Source organism: Dromaius novaehollandiae, unplaced genomic scaffold, assembly GCF_036370855.1.
Source record: "Dromaius novaehollandiae isolate bDroNov1 unplaced genomic scaffold, bDroNov1.hap1 HAP1_SCAFFOLD_31, whole genome shotgun sequence".
Classification (NCBI taxonomy): domain Eukaryota; kingdom Metazoa; phylum Chordata; class Aves; order Casuariiformes; family Dromaiidae; genus Dromaius; species Dromaius novaehollandiae.
In genome coordinates, this window is record NW_026991289.1 from 1,899,084 (window position 1) to 1,912,621 (window position 13,538).

Below are 13,538 nucleotides of genomic sequence, written 5' to 3' on the forward strand. Positions count from 1 at the left end.
CAGACCTGAGGGCACACCCAGGCTTCACCCCCATGCAGCTGCCCCTGGCAGATGGGAGCAGCGTGCCCTGTCCCTGTGATGGTGTGGCAGGGAATCCCTGCTCTAAAGCATCTCCTCCTCCTATGCACTAGAAGAACAGGGAGAGCAATTCTTAAAAAGCCTATCAGTCATGGGATGGGATGGGATGGGTTCAGAAGGCCACTCCAGGAACCTCAGTAGCACTGCCCTGCAGCCAGAGACTTACCGTGCAAAGGGCTGTGAAGATTTCTCCCACAAGGAGCTCTCCTCTGTCCTCCCACTCCACGCTGCCTTCCACTTCTCTCTGCCTTCTCTCATCTCATGTCAGCAGCAGCAGGCAGTGCCCACAGCCCTGCTGCTCTTGGCAGAGGAGCTGCTCCTGCACACAGCTGTGTCTGGGCAGTGCTGCCAGGTTGCCATGAGCTCCCTCCCTCCCAGGAGCCTGGCCCCACTCAGGAGCAGAGGCCTGGCTGAAGACACAAATTTCTCTGTCCCTTGTGCTCCCTCCTCCTGGGAAATGTGAAGCAGACTAAAATAATCACCGACGGTCCCTCTCTAAGCACTGAAGGAAGACTGATTCCAGCATTACAGTTAGTCTCATCAGAGGATGGTTATCTGAAAGAGATGGAAACGTCCCACTCTGGAAGCCCCTCTTCCCATCTCTTAACTAGGCAGGACACCTAGACGGGGACAAGAAGGGAGCTCACTGACACATGGTTCAGGTTTTGATTCTGATGAGTCCTTTGAAGCATCGTACACCAGGTTAGAAGCCCCTGAGCTGCAGTGGGATTCAGATCCCTTCCATGAACTCCACAAACACACAGGAGCTGAGATTCCCCTTCCCCAAGCTGAAGGGAGCACAATAGAGGTGTCTGCAAGCAAGCTCCTTGTCTAAGCTCCCATTTCAATCACTGGAGATGGAGGGTGGGAGTCAGTTGCCCATACACAAATACCTGGTGACATGTGAAGAGACAGAGGTGGTTGAAGGCATGTGCCAGTGTCTGCTTGCTCTGATGGAGCGACTATAAGACCTACATCCTTCCAGAACATCAGGTGGGGGCCAAGTGGGGCATTTCCTTGGCCATCTGTAATGACACTGGATGTCTACTGCTACCACTAGAGCTCCACTCACTATGAAGCAGAGACACAGGCAGACCTCTACAGCCCAAAAAGCTAACAGAATTCAGTGCAGGCACGTGATTTAATGACATAAAGATAGGCCATAGGCAGGGACCACGTCAGATGCCTGGGGTGTCCAGCACAACCATGTCTCTAGCACATACACCATGGCACCCGCAGGAAGACCATGCCCCTTTGGTGCTGGGCCAGTGCCCCAGGGCCTCTCAGGTTTCCTACCTGTGCCCAAACAACTGGATCCCACCACTGCCTTTAGGCAAAGTCCATCCCAGCTACATTCAAGTGTGCTGCATAAATGGGAGGCACATCCCACCAAGGTCTCTGCTCTACTCTCTGCCCTCTCAAACCCTCTTGCTCTCCTCCCCCTGAACTTCTTCTCACCCCTGAATGTTATAAACAGGAAATGGGCTAATGATGACCTCAAGGTGGCTGGATCACAGGCTGTTCAGGCCCAGGGACTTTCTTCAGTGGCACCTTCTCCTGCCAGGAGATCAGTTCACCTCTGCCACAGGCCCCATGGTGCTGTGAATCAGCTGAGGCAGCAACCCCCTCTCCTGCCATTTCAGCACAGCTCAGCTCTGTTCCTCCCTGGCCTTGGGCACTGCAGGGTTTGCTCTCTTAGTGGGAACCTCCTTTCACCATTACATTGCCATCTGCTATCCATGCCAGCAAGTGTTTGCTTGGAAGTGGGACCATCGTTCACACGGTGTCCTTGGCTCTTGCAAACAGGTCTCATCATGACCAATCTGTTCTCTGTGTCACAGCTGAGGCTCTGCAGCCCAAATAGATGCAAATGCCTGCAGCCTGGGGCACAGCCAGGAAGGAGCACAAGCTGTCACAGGACTGCAACATCATTGGAATAACTGAGATGTGGTGGGATCACCCACATGACTGGCGGTCTCTCCTTGGAGGGTACAAGCTCTTCAGGAGAGACTGTCAGGGACAATGAGGAGGGGGGATGCCCTTGGTGTGAAGGGGCAGCTCAGATGTGTGGAGCTCTTCCACGGAAGAAGCAAGGCTTTGGGTGAGTGCTTGGATGCAGCCTCCTTTAAGCAATGCGAACAAGTCTGTGGATCACAGGCCCTGGTTCTTAGGGTGGTGGTGGTGATTTTCATGTCCCAGACATTAACTGGAAGGGCAAGCAGCAAAGTGCAAGCAGGCCAGGAGGTTTCTGGAGGGCATCAGGGACAACTTCTTAGCACAGGTGTATGATGGGACAATACTCATGATACTTTCTTGTATCTGGAAATTTCAAACAGGGAGGGACTGATCAGGGATGAGATAGGCAGTGGCAGCCTTGCCTACGGTGACCATGAAAAAGTAGAGTTCCAGATCCTGAGCGGAGTGAGGAAGGATAGTGGCAGAGCACAGATCCTGCACTTCAGAGGAACAGACCTGGGCCTATTCAGGGGACTGGTGGGGGATCCCAGGGGAGGCAGCTCTGAAGGGCCCAGGAGCTCTGGAAAGCCATCAGGTCTTTAAGGACAGCATCTGCCACACACAAGGATGGTCCACCCCAATACTCAGTAAAACTGGTAGACATCTTGGGAGGTCAGCTTGGCTGCACTGGGGACCCTTCCTGAAGATTTCCACTATTTCACCATAGGAGAACATTGACATTAAAATTAGTCAATCATTTGAGCTGATGAAAGTGTGCTCATATTTTTGATATGTTGAAAACAGTTCTTCCCCTTTCCAGGCAGAGCTCAGGTGTCCAACCACAAGCACCCAGTGGCACCTGGAGAGGCCCCAGTGTCTCTGAGGTATCTGCCTGGGCCTGGCAGCTCTCACAGGGGACCTGCGGGAGACTGGAGCCCCTTGGAGCTGCAGAGGGAGGCTGGGCAGAGGGCACCAGGGCACCTGCAATGGCACCAGCCCTCCATAACCCTGTGACTGCATCCCAGCCCAGTTCTGAAAATCTCTTAAAAAAAAAACAAAACAAAAAACCCCCACTAAACTAAAAGACCACTACATAAAAAAAAAAAAAATCACAAAAGACAATAAGAACACAAAAAATGCAAAGGCTGGACAGTATAACAAAATAGTTCTTTGCTTTAAATCTCTTTTTTTCAATTTCTTTCTTGTTTCATTTTTAATGTCATTTTCTAAACTTTTCTGTTATAATCAGGCCTGCACCATTATAAAAGATATTTTTGTGTCTCTCCCAGTGACCCAAAACCACACCCTTGCCTACAGCTCTCCATGCCACTCCTCACTCTTTGCACAGAGTGAGTCACACTCTCAGATGCTGAGCTCTCTCGACTGATAGAGGAAAGCAGGGTGACCAGGTTTCAATAAGGCACTGTATTTTTAGATGACCAAATTTGCACAAATCTCAACATACCTTTGTTACAGTGACGTCTTACAGGTGTCCCAAGGAATCTAGCCACCCTCCCTTTTCATTCCCTGCACGGTCAATGAAGTGCGATATCCCTTCCCTTCCCTCGCCTTCCCTTCCCTGAGGGACTGAGGCAGAAGTGACCTCTTCTTAGCTCAAAGCCATGCCCATGCTTCTGGCCTGTCAGGTATTGAGGCAGGACTGATGTCACAGTCATCTTTGAGGCCATGTGCTGCTGCTGGCCAATCAGCTACTGAAGCACAAGTGACCTGAGAAGCAGAAAGAACAGCCATGTCCCTGCTCCTGGCCTGTAAGTTCCTCAGGAAGAAGTGTCCTCTCACTATGCACCAAAGCCATTTTCCTGCTGTTGGCCTATGACGTCCTGAGGCTGACGTGAGCTCAGGAGAACAACCAGCAGCATTTTCCTTGTGCTGGCCAATCAGCTACTGAGGCACAAGTGGCCTCACAAGTACAAACCGCACCAATATGCCTGTGCTGGCCAAAGAGGTACTGAGGCCAAGGGACCTCACTATCTGCATCCAAACCCTGGGCCTGATCCTTGCTTATGAGGTCCGGAGGCAGAAAGGACACACAAGAACACACAGCAGCCATGTGCCTGCTCTCCACCTATTATGGATTGAGAAACAATTGACCTCACCATCATCATCACCAAAGCAATGTGCATGCTGTGGCCTTTTAGGGTCTCAGGCACAACTTGACCTCACCAAGACAACCAGCAAAAATGTACTTGCTGCTGGCCTATCAGGTAGTGCCTCAAAAAGGACCTCCAATCCATGTGTCTGCAGCTGCCCTGTCAGATAATGAATCACAAATGACCTCACACACGCAAACAGCAGCAATGTACCTGCTGCTGGCCTACCCCATACAGAGGAACAAGTGACCTCAAAGTCAGCCTAGAAACCATGGAAAGGAACGGAATGGTACCTGTGCCTGTTAGGTCACATGTCAGGCAACTGTGAAACTGACTGGGCAGCAGAAGACACGTGCCTTGCATGCTGCTTGTGAGGTTCTTTCTCTGGAGCTGACAGGCCATCAGCAGGCTCTAGGCTGGGAAAGGTTCTGGTGATGTCGGCTCTGTGCATTCTCCTAATCAGCAAGAAACTGGTTAATCACTTCAGTGTGGACTTTGGGATCTCTTCTGCCTCATTACCTGATAGGTCAGCAGCAGCAGGCCCATGGCTGGGGTATGTGCTTGTGAGGTCACTTTATCCTCAGGACCTGACAGGCAAGTTGCAGGCACACCGCTTGGATCCTGACGGAGAGCTCCCTTCTGCCTCAGCACCTCCAAGGCCAGCAGGAGACCTCAGTCCTTGACAGGCCACCCATCAGGCACACTTTCAACATCCAAGCCATGTTCCTCCGGGCTGCTTACATGGCCTGCCACCTTCTGCTGGCCTATGAGGTACTCAGGGAACCTGGACATGCTGCACTGGGCAGATATGACCATGTGTCATGCTTATAACTGTGGCTCCTGGGTGGCCTGTCTCTCACCACTTATCCCCTTTGGGGAAGATGAGCAGCTCAAGTGGGGCTTTCCCCACCTGCAGCCCCATCACCCTTGCTTCCTCTCCCTCCCTTTGGAGAGAACAGGAGGGCAGGAGCAGAGCAGCTCCCATGAGCTACCAGCAACAAACTGTGTCCAGACACAAAAGCCATTGGGACAGGTCTCCGCAGCAGGAGGGGGACCGGCAGTTTCCCAGGGTTCGTCCTCAAGTCAGGACAAATAAACTGTAACTTCAAGACAACTGGTCATCAGCTGGACACAGCTGTGAGTCTGCCTGCCTGCACAGCTCTTTAGATCACCACACCTAATCCACAGGAAGGACAAATCCCCACAGCCTTTCCCTTCAGCAAAGATTTGCTGGAGGAGAAATCCTCAGTGGGCCTGCCTGTCCCAGCTCCATCACCAGATGGGAACACACCCATTGCTTAGGGGAACACACAGAGGAGCTCTCTGCAGAGACAGAAGCCCAAGAGCTGTGAAACTTCCTCACTTCAAGCTAAGCAGGCTTTGAGGCACACAGACAAAGGCACACAGGTGCTACTGGCATTTATTATAAGGGTCTTGGACTCATCCTGTATGGAAGCACAACCATCTAGGAAAAGGAGGGGGCACTACAGCATTTGCTGCACGGGCCAGCACTAACAGCATTTGTAGGAGGAGGAATTTGCAGGAGAGCAGCGGTACCAGGAGGGGATCCCACACCCCAAGGCACATTTATGGAAGCCTTCACATCCATATGCAGCCTCACCTCATTCACTTGCAGCTGCTTTCCCAGGGGGTCACCATGGTGGCAAAGGTGTTGACAGCTACAGGGACACACCCTGGCACCCTGCCTCCATCCTCGGGGGCTCTAGCACTGCACTGGCAGCCTACATGACCGGAGCAACCTAAGAAGAAAGAATCAGAGGGTTAGTATCAGTTCTGCTGGCCTTACATAGTCACAACAGCCAGGGACCAATGTCTCCCCTCCATGCTGAGCTGTATTTGTGAGAGCACAGCCAGCAGGGCCACCGGAGACATTCTACCCCTCTTTTGGGCACAGCTGAGGCCATGTCCGGATACCAGGTCCGGTCTGGGCTCTCCAGTTCCAGAAAGACGCTAACACACAGGAGGGGAGTCCAGCACAGGGCCACCAAGATGGTCAGGGCTGGAGCATGGGGCATGTAAGGAAAGGCCAGGAGAGCTGAGTTTGTTCAGCCTCAAGAAGAGAAGCCCAAGGAGGATCTTCCTGCCTCCACAGCTGACCAAGGACAGGTGTTTCGGAGCCACCCATCGCCCCGAGAGGCCTGACTTTTGTGAGGTGGCATCTCCACTGTTTGCAAGGGTCTGGGCAGGCAAAAGGCGAAGAAGTGGCTCTGACTGCTTTGATTTACTCCCTGTCTCTCTGATGGATTGGAATGGATGAGGGTCTGGGATGGGAAGATGCAATGAGGGTCCAGATTCAACAGAAAGCCTTTATAAGGAGTGAGAAGATGACTTTCCCCAGAAGAGTCCGTACAATCCCAAAGACTCAGGAAAGCATCAAGAGCTTCAGAAACTGCAAGCCTGAACCACAGCTGACAGAAAGCAGCAAACCATGAGCATCCCTGGCTTGCACCAGGATGCTCCAAGGAGGGAACACGGTCACCAATGGTCCCCACCCCAGGTCTCCCAGAAGGACACCATGATGGCAGGCAGGGCCCTGGGAGCACAGCACTGCTCTCTCCACAAACCTCCTCCCACGATGAGCAGCACAACACTGGGGCCATCCCCTGTCCCCACCACAGGGCACCCCACCACTGTGACAACCTGCACCCCCACCCCTCACCTCACAGAGGGTGGCCAGCCAACACGTGCCTCCTGCAGCAGGGACACACAGGGCACAGCACCACACATGGCAGCAGACAGGGCACCCCCAAGGGTCCCAAAACACACACAGACCAACTCTCCAGCCCTTCAGTTTTCTTCTAGTCCCCCAAGGCCTTGCAACAGGCACTTCCTCTCAACAGCCAGCCACAGCCCTGCGCCTGCTCACTTCCCACCTCCAGGAATCCAAGGACAGAGATGTCCTTCAGGTCTTGGAGAACAATTGCAGAAGCCCCCTGGTATTTGGATGGGACAGAATTTTCTGCAGCACACAGACATATAAAACCAGAGATTACCAATGTCACTGCTCACACCAGCACTTCATTCATTTAGCAGTGTAAACATTCTAGCTGGACTCCCTCGCCCACTGGTAGCAGACTCTAAGCCAGTACTTAGCAAGAAGTACATAGTCAAACTCCACATCTACATTTACCAGAGAACATCACCCACATTTTAAATGTAGCACTACTAATCCATGATAACAGAATGGAATAAAACTGGTGTCAGATGGTATGGAACATTATTGCCTACTTCTGCTTGATTTATTAGTTGCATTTCTGTAGTGCTGTAGAGCTCTGCAGGTGTCAATCCTTCCTCCTGGCATACTCACCAAACCCAGAAGTGACCTCACCACCAACATCCAAGCCATGGGCCTTCTCCTGGCCTAACAGCAGCTGCTCCCACCACCAGGTGCCTGCTGATGGCCTATGGGCTTCAGAGACACAAGTTTTCTTTAAAATAATTTCCTATGCCATGAACATGCTGCTGCCCTACCAGCTACTTTGACCAAGAAGACCTCACAGTCTGCTTCCACACCCATCTGCCTGCTGCTGGTCTACCAGAGACTCACAGCCATGTGCCTGTCACTGGCCTATGAGCTTCTGAGACAGCAGTTACCTCACTATAACTTCCCCAGCCATCAGCCAAATCCTGGCTTATCAGCTGCTCAGGCAGAAGTGAGCTCCGAAGCACATGTCCCAGCCGTGGACCTGCTGCTGCCCCATCAACTGCTCAGCTGGAAGTGACCTCACAAGCACCTTTCCACCCACAGCTCTGCTGCTGTCCAATCAGTTCATCAGTCAGAAATGACCTCACCATCAACAGCCAAGCCTTGCTCCTGCTGCTGGCCTATCAGCTACTCTGGCAGAAGTGACCTCACCATCAACAGCTGAGCCACGGGCCTCCTGCTAGCCTGGCAGCTACTGACCAAGAGCTGATTTGGCAGTGATGACCTCCTGGCCCAGCTCTCGCAGACAGCCGTGACCTCCCTGCCCACAGCCCGGCCACGCGGCTATTGCTGCCTGCAGCTCCCCTGCCTCCCCCAAGGCTCAGCCAGCTCCTGAGCGGCTGCCAGGACTCACCCTGGGGCCTCACAACGATCACAGTGCAGCAAAACACCCATTACGGACCAGTTACTGCCCCAAAGCAGCAGCTCTGGGAAATGCTTGACAGCAGGTCTGCGACCCAGGGCAGGGGCAAAGCTTCCTGCCCCCAAACCCCCCCAGCCCCCTGGCCCAGCTGCTCGGGGGCAGCCGGCACGTCTGGCTCGCAGGGCAGCTCCCCCGGGGCCAGGGCGCTTTGTCCCGTGCTCCCGGCCCCACCAGCCCCTGCTGCAGCTCCGGGAGGAAAGCAGCCCCGGGGCAGCACCGCTGCCCCCGCCCCGGTGGGAGGGCACCCGCCACCATTGGGATGCGCCTGCAGCCCCACTCGCACCAACTCGCACCCACTCCCTCACTGCCGCTTTGCTCCCGCCCCGCTTCCAGGGCTGGGTTTTCCATATGCTGCACTCCGATTGGCTGACAGAGCCACCAGTCAAACTCAGCCCCACCCTCCCCCTCCCACCAGCCAATAGGAAGCAGCACTGGGGCGTTGCCAGGGAAACGTTGCAGCCTCCTGCCCTGGTGGCCAGCTCTGCCACTTCTCCCCCTCCCACCCCGCGGTGGGGCGCCATGTTGTGGGCAGCAGTGTGGGGCGCGGCGGGGCCTGGGGGCAGCCCGGCACCATGTGCCTGGGCAGTGCGGGGCCCCAGGGCCTGGCCTCTGCCCTGCAGGGTCTGGGCTCTGCTGCAGGGGCCCCGCGGGGCTCCTGGCTGCCCTGCGCCCAGAGGCCATGCCGGGCACGGGGAAGCAGCCCCGGGGCTGGTGCTGGTGCTGGCCCTGGCACCCATGTGGGGGCCCTGGGCATGGCTGGGGTGCCAGAGTCCGCGGGCAGCATCCGGACAGGGCAGGGCAGGCAGGGCAGCATCCTCTGGTCCCTGGGGCCCCATCAGGACTCTACAACAGGGCTGTTATGGCAGCCCCCACCCTGTCTAGCCACCGCCACAGCCCTGGATCCACAGCCCTTTTGGCAGTTAACAGTCTCTGTGCGACCCCTCAGGAAGGAGCTCCCAAAGCCCTCACCCTCAGTGGAGAGCTGCAGGAGCGCTGGGAACAAGGAACTGTGGTCTGGGCTGATGGTGTCAGTCCAGCAGGCCTCCATCTCCGTGCCCCTTGCCCTTGGCATGCTCTTCCCGTCTCATCACCCAAAACTCCTCTCCAACGTGCCCCTGCTCCTCTGCATGTTGGCAGGGAGCCCCAGCACGGCTCCCGTCCCCTCTCCTTGCCACAGAGTGGCTCTGAAGGGCAGCAGTGGGGAGTGCAAAAGTGGTGCCCAGCAGCAGTCGGGCCTCGCAGGGAAGTGAGGGCCCCGCTGTGGCACCAGGGAGACCACCCTGTGATGCAGCACATCCCACTGTGACCTCAGCTCGCGTCATCAGGGTGCTCAGGAGGTCACCGCCATGGAGATGGCACAGCCAGGGAGAGAGCAGAGAGATGTCCCCTCACGTCCTGGAAAGCAGTCATCTCCCTTCACCCCAGTTATTTTCCAGAACTTGCTGATAAATCCTTCAGGAATGTCTCCACATGGTGCCAAAGGCTGTGAAATATCTAAAATGGGGCACTGGAGAAGTCACTTCTGCACCTCTGCACTGACATATCTCTGCCCTGGGCAGACCTGTACGGGAAGCTAGGGCTTCAGGGCTGGTTTAAGGTTTGGCATTTTTCAAGGCCAGGATCGAAGTCACGTGAGATCAAACAGCACAAAGCGTGGCCACAGGCTGAGATGCTTTGGTGAGCTTCAAAACTGGTTTCTGCTGTGGGTTGCTCTTTTTGTCAAAGTAGGATGTAAGACCATATGGGACAGGACACTGCCTTCCTCCTTGAGACACCAAAGCAGGCTGTTCAGAGGCCCACCACAGAAACAGCATTCTTGTTTGAAGAGGCCCACCACAGAAACAGCGTTCTTGTTCGAAGAGAGCCACCAGGACAAGTGCTGAAAAAATCCAGCAAATTCTCTATTTCCCAGGCAACTGGCAGATGGAAACCCTGCCTCGCACACTGATAAAACTGGTTTTACCCCAGCTCAGAGCTGGGACCACGGCAGGAGCAGGCTCCGAGCGCTCCTCTTCTCTGGGGGCTTCCTGCCACCTTCACAGCTTTTTGCAGCACGTCGGAGCCAGGGAGCAGATCCAAGGCACAGTGAGACAAAATCCTGAGCCCCCCGACCTGCCCCCGGGTGCCCACCTGCACCCCGCAGCGCCCGAGCACCCAAACAGGGCGGGTTTAGCCTCGAACGGGGCGTTGGGTGCTGCTGCTCCCGGGCTGTGGGAGCCAAGGGGACTTGGCGGCGTCCCGGAAGCTGCAGCGAGGAGACGGCAGGCGCTCAGGCAGGCTGGGTCCCCGCTGCCCACGCTGCCGGGTCCGGCCGCGGCTCCTTGCTTACCAGGATGGAGCGCTTAAATAGCGGCATTGCTTCCTGCAAAGACAAGAGAGAAAAAATCAATAAAGGCAGAGCTGTGGGGGACGGGCGGTACCCCCGCACCCCCGTGCGCGCCCTGTCCTGCAGGTCCCAGCCCCACGTCGCTGTCCCCCACGGGAGCTGCACTGCGGGGCTAAATCCCCCCTCCCGGAGCCAGGGGAGCAGGCAGAAGCCCCCGAGGACCCAGCCGCAGCACCCGGCCAGCCGGCAGCCCCATGGCGGGTGCCAGCCTGGTATCGCGCTGGGCCGGAGCCCCCCGCCCCGCTCCCAGCACCAGCTCTGACCCATTCTGGAGCTGCTGGATGTCCCGCCGTGGCCTGTGAGAGAGGAGCGGCAGTGAGCCCCGGCCCCGTGCCAGTGGCACTGCAGGTCCCGCACCAGCCGCGGGCAAAGCCGGGCCAGGGCAGAGCCCGCTGGGCTGGGACCCGGCCCTGGAGCCGCCTCACAGGCGCCAGGAGCAGAGGGCAGCGCCCGGGCACCTCAGCCTCCAGCGGCGGGACGCCAACCCTTTCCCTGCCCCGCAGCCGGGGAAAAGCTGTGGGGCACGGAAGAGAGGAGATGGGGGCAGGCGGGGGACGGGACGCGCCAGCCCCGAGGCCGCCAGAAACCAGAGAGCAAATGCTGCCCCGCTGCCAGGCGCGGCCTGGGACGGAGCGGCCCCGGCACTCACCTTTGGCGATCGCGTACCCCTGCTCCTTCCTCCCTGCGGGAAGAAAGAGGCATCAGGCCACGCGGCCCCTCGCAGCCCGGCTCTGCTCTGGCCCCGGGGCGCCAGCTCGGGCCCCTTCTCCTCCCGGCCTCCCTCCCCCCGCCTCCTCGGCCCCCGTGCTTTACCCCATCTGCTCTTCCAGACCACAAAGCTGGCAATTGCCGTGATGACGACGACCACAGCGATGACCGCCCCGAGGACGACGGGCAGCAGGGAGCTTGGCGGCTCTGGAAGAGAGCGGGGCCAGGAGCAGGGGCCGGGAGCTGCCCCCAGCGGGCGCTCCGTGAGCTCTGGCCGCCCGCGCTCACCCCAGGAGAAGAGGCCGGGCTCCGGCAGGCTGGCGTGCTCCACACGGCACTGGTACTCGTGCTTCTCTGTGGGGAGGGCCTCAGTGCTGGCCCAAGCGGGGAGGTGCCATCATTGTTGGGCGTGACGCTGTCCCGCTTGGTCTCCTGGGCTTGGATGCGGCCCTTTTTCAGCCAGCTGATGCTGATGGGCTGCAGGTAGAAGCCGTGAGCCCGGCACGACAGGGTCACGAAGCCGTGGCTCTCCTTGGCCGACACTCTCACTGCGGGGCACTCTGGGGAGACGGCGCGAGGGAGGGAGGTCAGGCAGCTCGCACCCAGCCCCGGACGCACACGCCGCACCGCGCCGCCAGCAGCGCCCTCAGGCGCCTGGGCCCAGCACCGAGCCCGGGGCCCGTCCCCGTGTCCGGGGGGTCCCGCCTCGCCCTCTCCAGCGCGGCCCTCCCGTACTCCACGTATGTCCGCAGCCCCTCGATGCAGCTGTTCTCCAGGTAGTGCTTCCAGCGCTCAGGCTCATTCTCAGCCTCCCACTTCTTCTTCGTGATTAGCGCAGCAGCATCCGCCGTGACGAATGTCAGCGTGTCCTTGTCGAAGGCGATGAAGTCCTTCCCGTCGTAGCCAAGCTGCATAAACCCCCGGGTCCCGCCATCCTCCAGGAGATCACAGCCGTACATGCGCTGCACTGTGTGATACCCTGAGACACAAGCAGGGAGACGGGGGCTCAGGGGCAGCAGAGGGGCTCGGACCCGGCACCCAGCGCAGGGCCAGGGGCACCCCAGCCCCGCAGCCCCCAGCGCTGATGGCGAGCGGCTGCTGCCGGGAGCCCCGGCCTGGCCCCTGGAGCCCCGGCCTGTGCTCACCCCCGCTCTGGCTGTAGCACTCCTGCAGCGTGTCCAGGTACACACGGAAAGTCTCCTGACAGTCCTGATTGATCCGGGTCTCCTCGTCCCAGCGGTCCTGACCCTCCTGCTCCATCCAGGCCACACCCAGCACCACTCTCTGCATCTCGCTGTCGTAGCGATCGATGAGCTCCCCATCTACGTAGCCCACGGAGGCGAAGGCGGGCAGCCCCGGGCTGGGCTCCGTCACGGCGGTGTTGAAGTAGCGCAGGGAGTGGGGGCCTGCAGGGACATGGGGTGTGGTGAGGGGCTGGGGGGGGCACACTGGGGGGCATCTGGGGGATCAAGATGTCCCGGGGGGACAGGACGGGCGGGTCGGGGGGGCAGCATGTCCCAGGGTTCAGGTCGGGGGGGCAGCACGTCCTGGGGGGGGCAGGCTGGGGGGCTCCGGGGGGGCAGCACAGCCCGAGGGGTCCAGGGGGGTAGCACGTCCCGGGGGGCAGGTCGGGGGGGTAGCACCTCCCGGGGACGGTTGCAGGCCGGCCCGTGGGGCCGCTGACGGGGAGCCCGGCAGCGGGGGAGGGCAGAGGGGGGCCGGGGTCCCCGCCCGCACTCACCACTCCCCGCCGCCCCACCGCCCCCAAGCAGCAGCAGCAGCAGCAGCAGCCCCGGCCCCATCGCCCGCCCCCCTACCGCCTCCTCGCTGCCATCGCCGTCGCCCTCACGCAGCGCCGAAGCCCACGGGGGCCACGCCCCCACACCGCCATTGGCTCTGCTGCGGCACACCGCCATTGGCTGCGCTCTGTCCCACCCGCCAATAGCAGCTCGAGTCGACCCAGGCGTCACCAGGCGCTGGGCAGATCCCGGCGCGGCAGGTTGGGAAAAGCGACAGCGAGGGCGCGCGCGGAGGGCGCTGCACAGGGCCGAGCTGCGACTTCCGCCCCGCCTTGTCACGCAGCCATTGGCCCCGCCGGCGGCCGCCCGCCAATGGCGCAGCGCGGCAGTGGTGATGCCACCGGGCGCCGGG

The 13,538-nt window shown here is 58.7% G+C and overlaps 1 pseudogene; it reads right to left on the minus strand.

Moving 5' to 3' along the window:
- LOC135325538 (class I histocompatibility antigen, F10 alpha chain-like) overlaps positions 1 to 13,303 on the minus strand; it is a 46,878-nt pseudogene extending 33,575 nt beyond the window's left edge.
- Between the last annotated feature and the right edge of the window lie 235 nt (positions 13,304 to 13,538).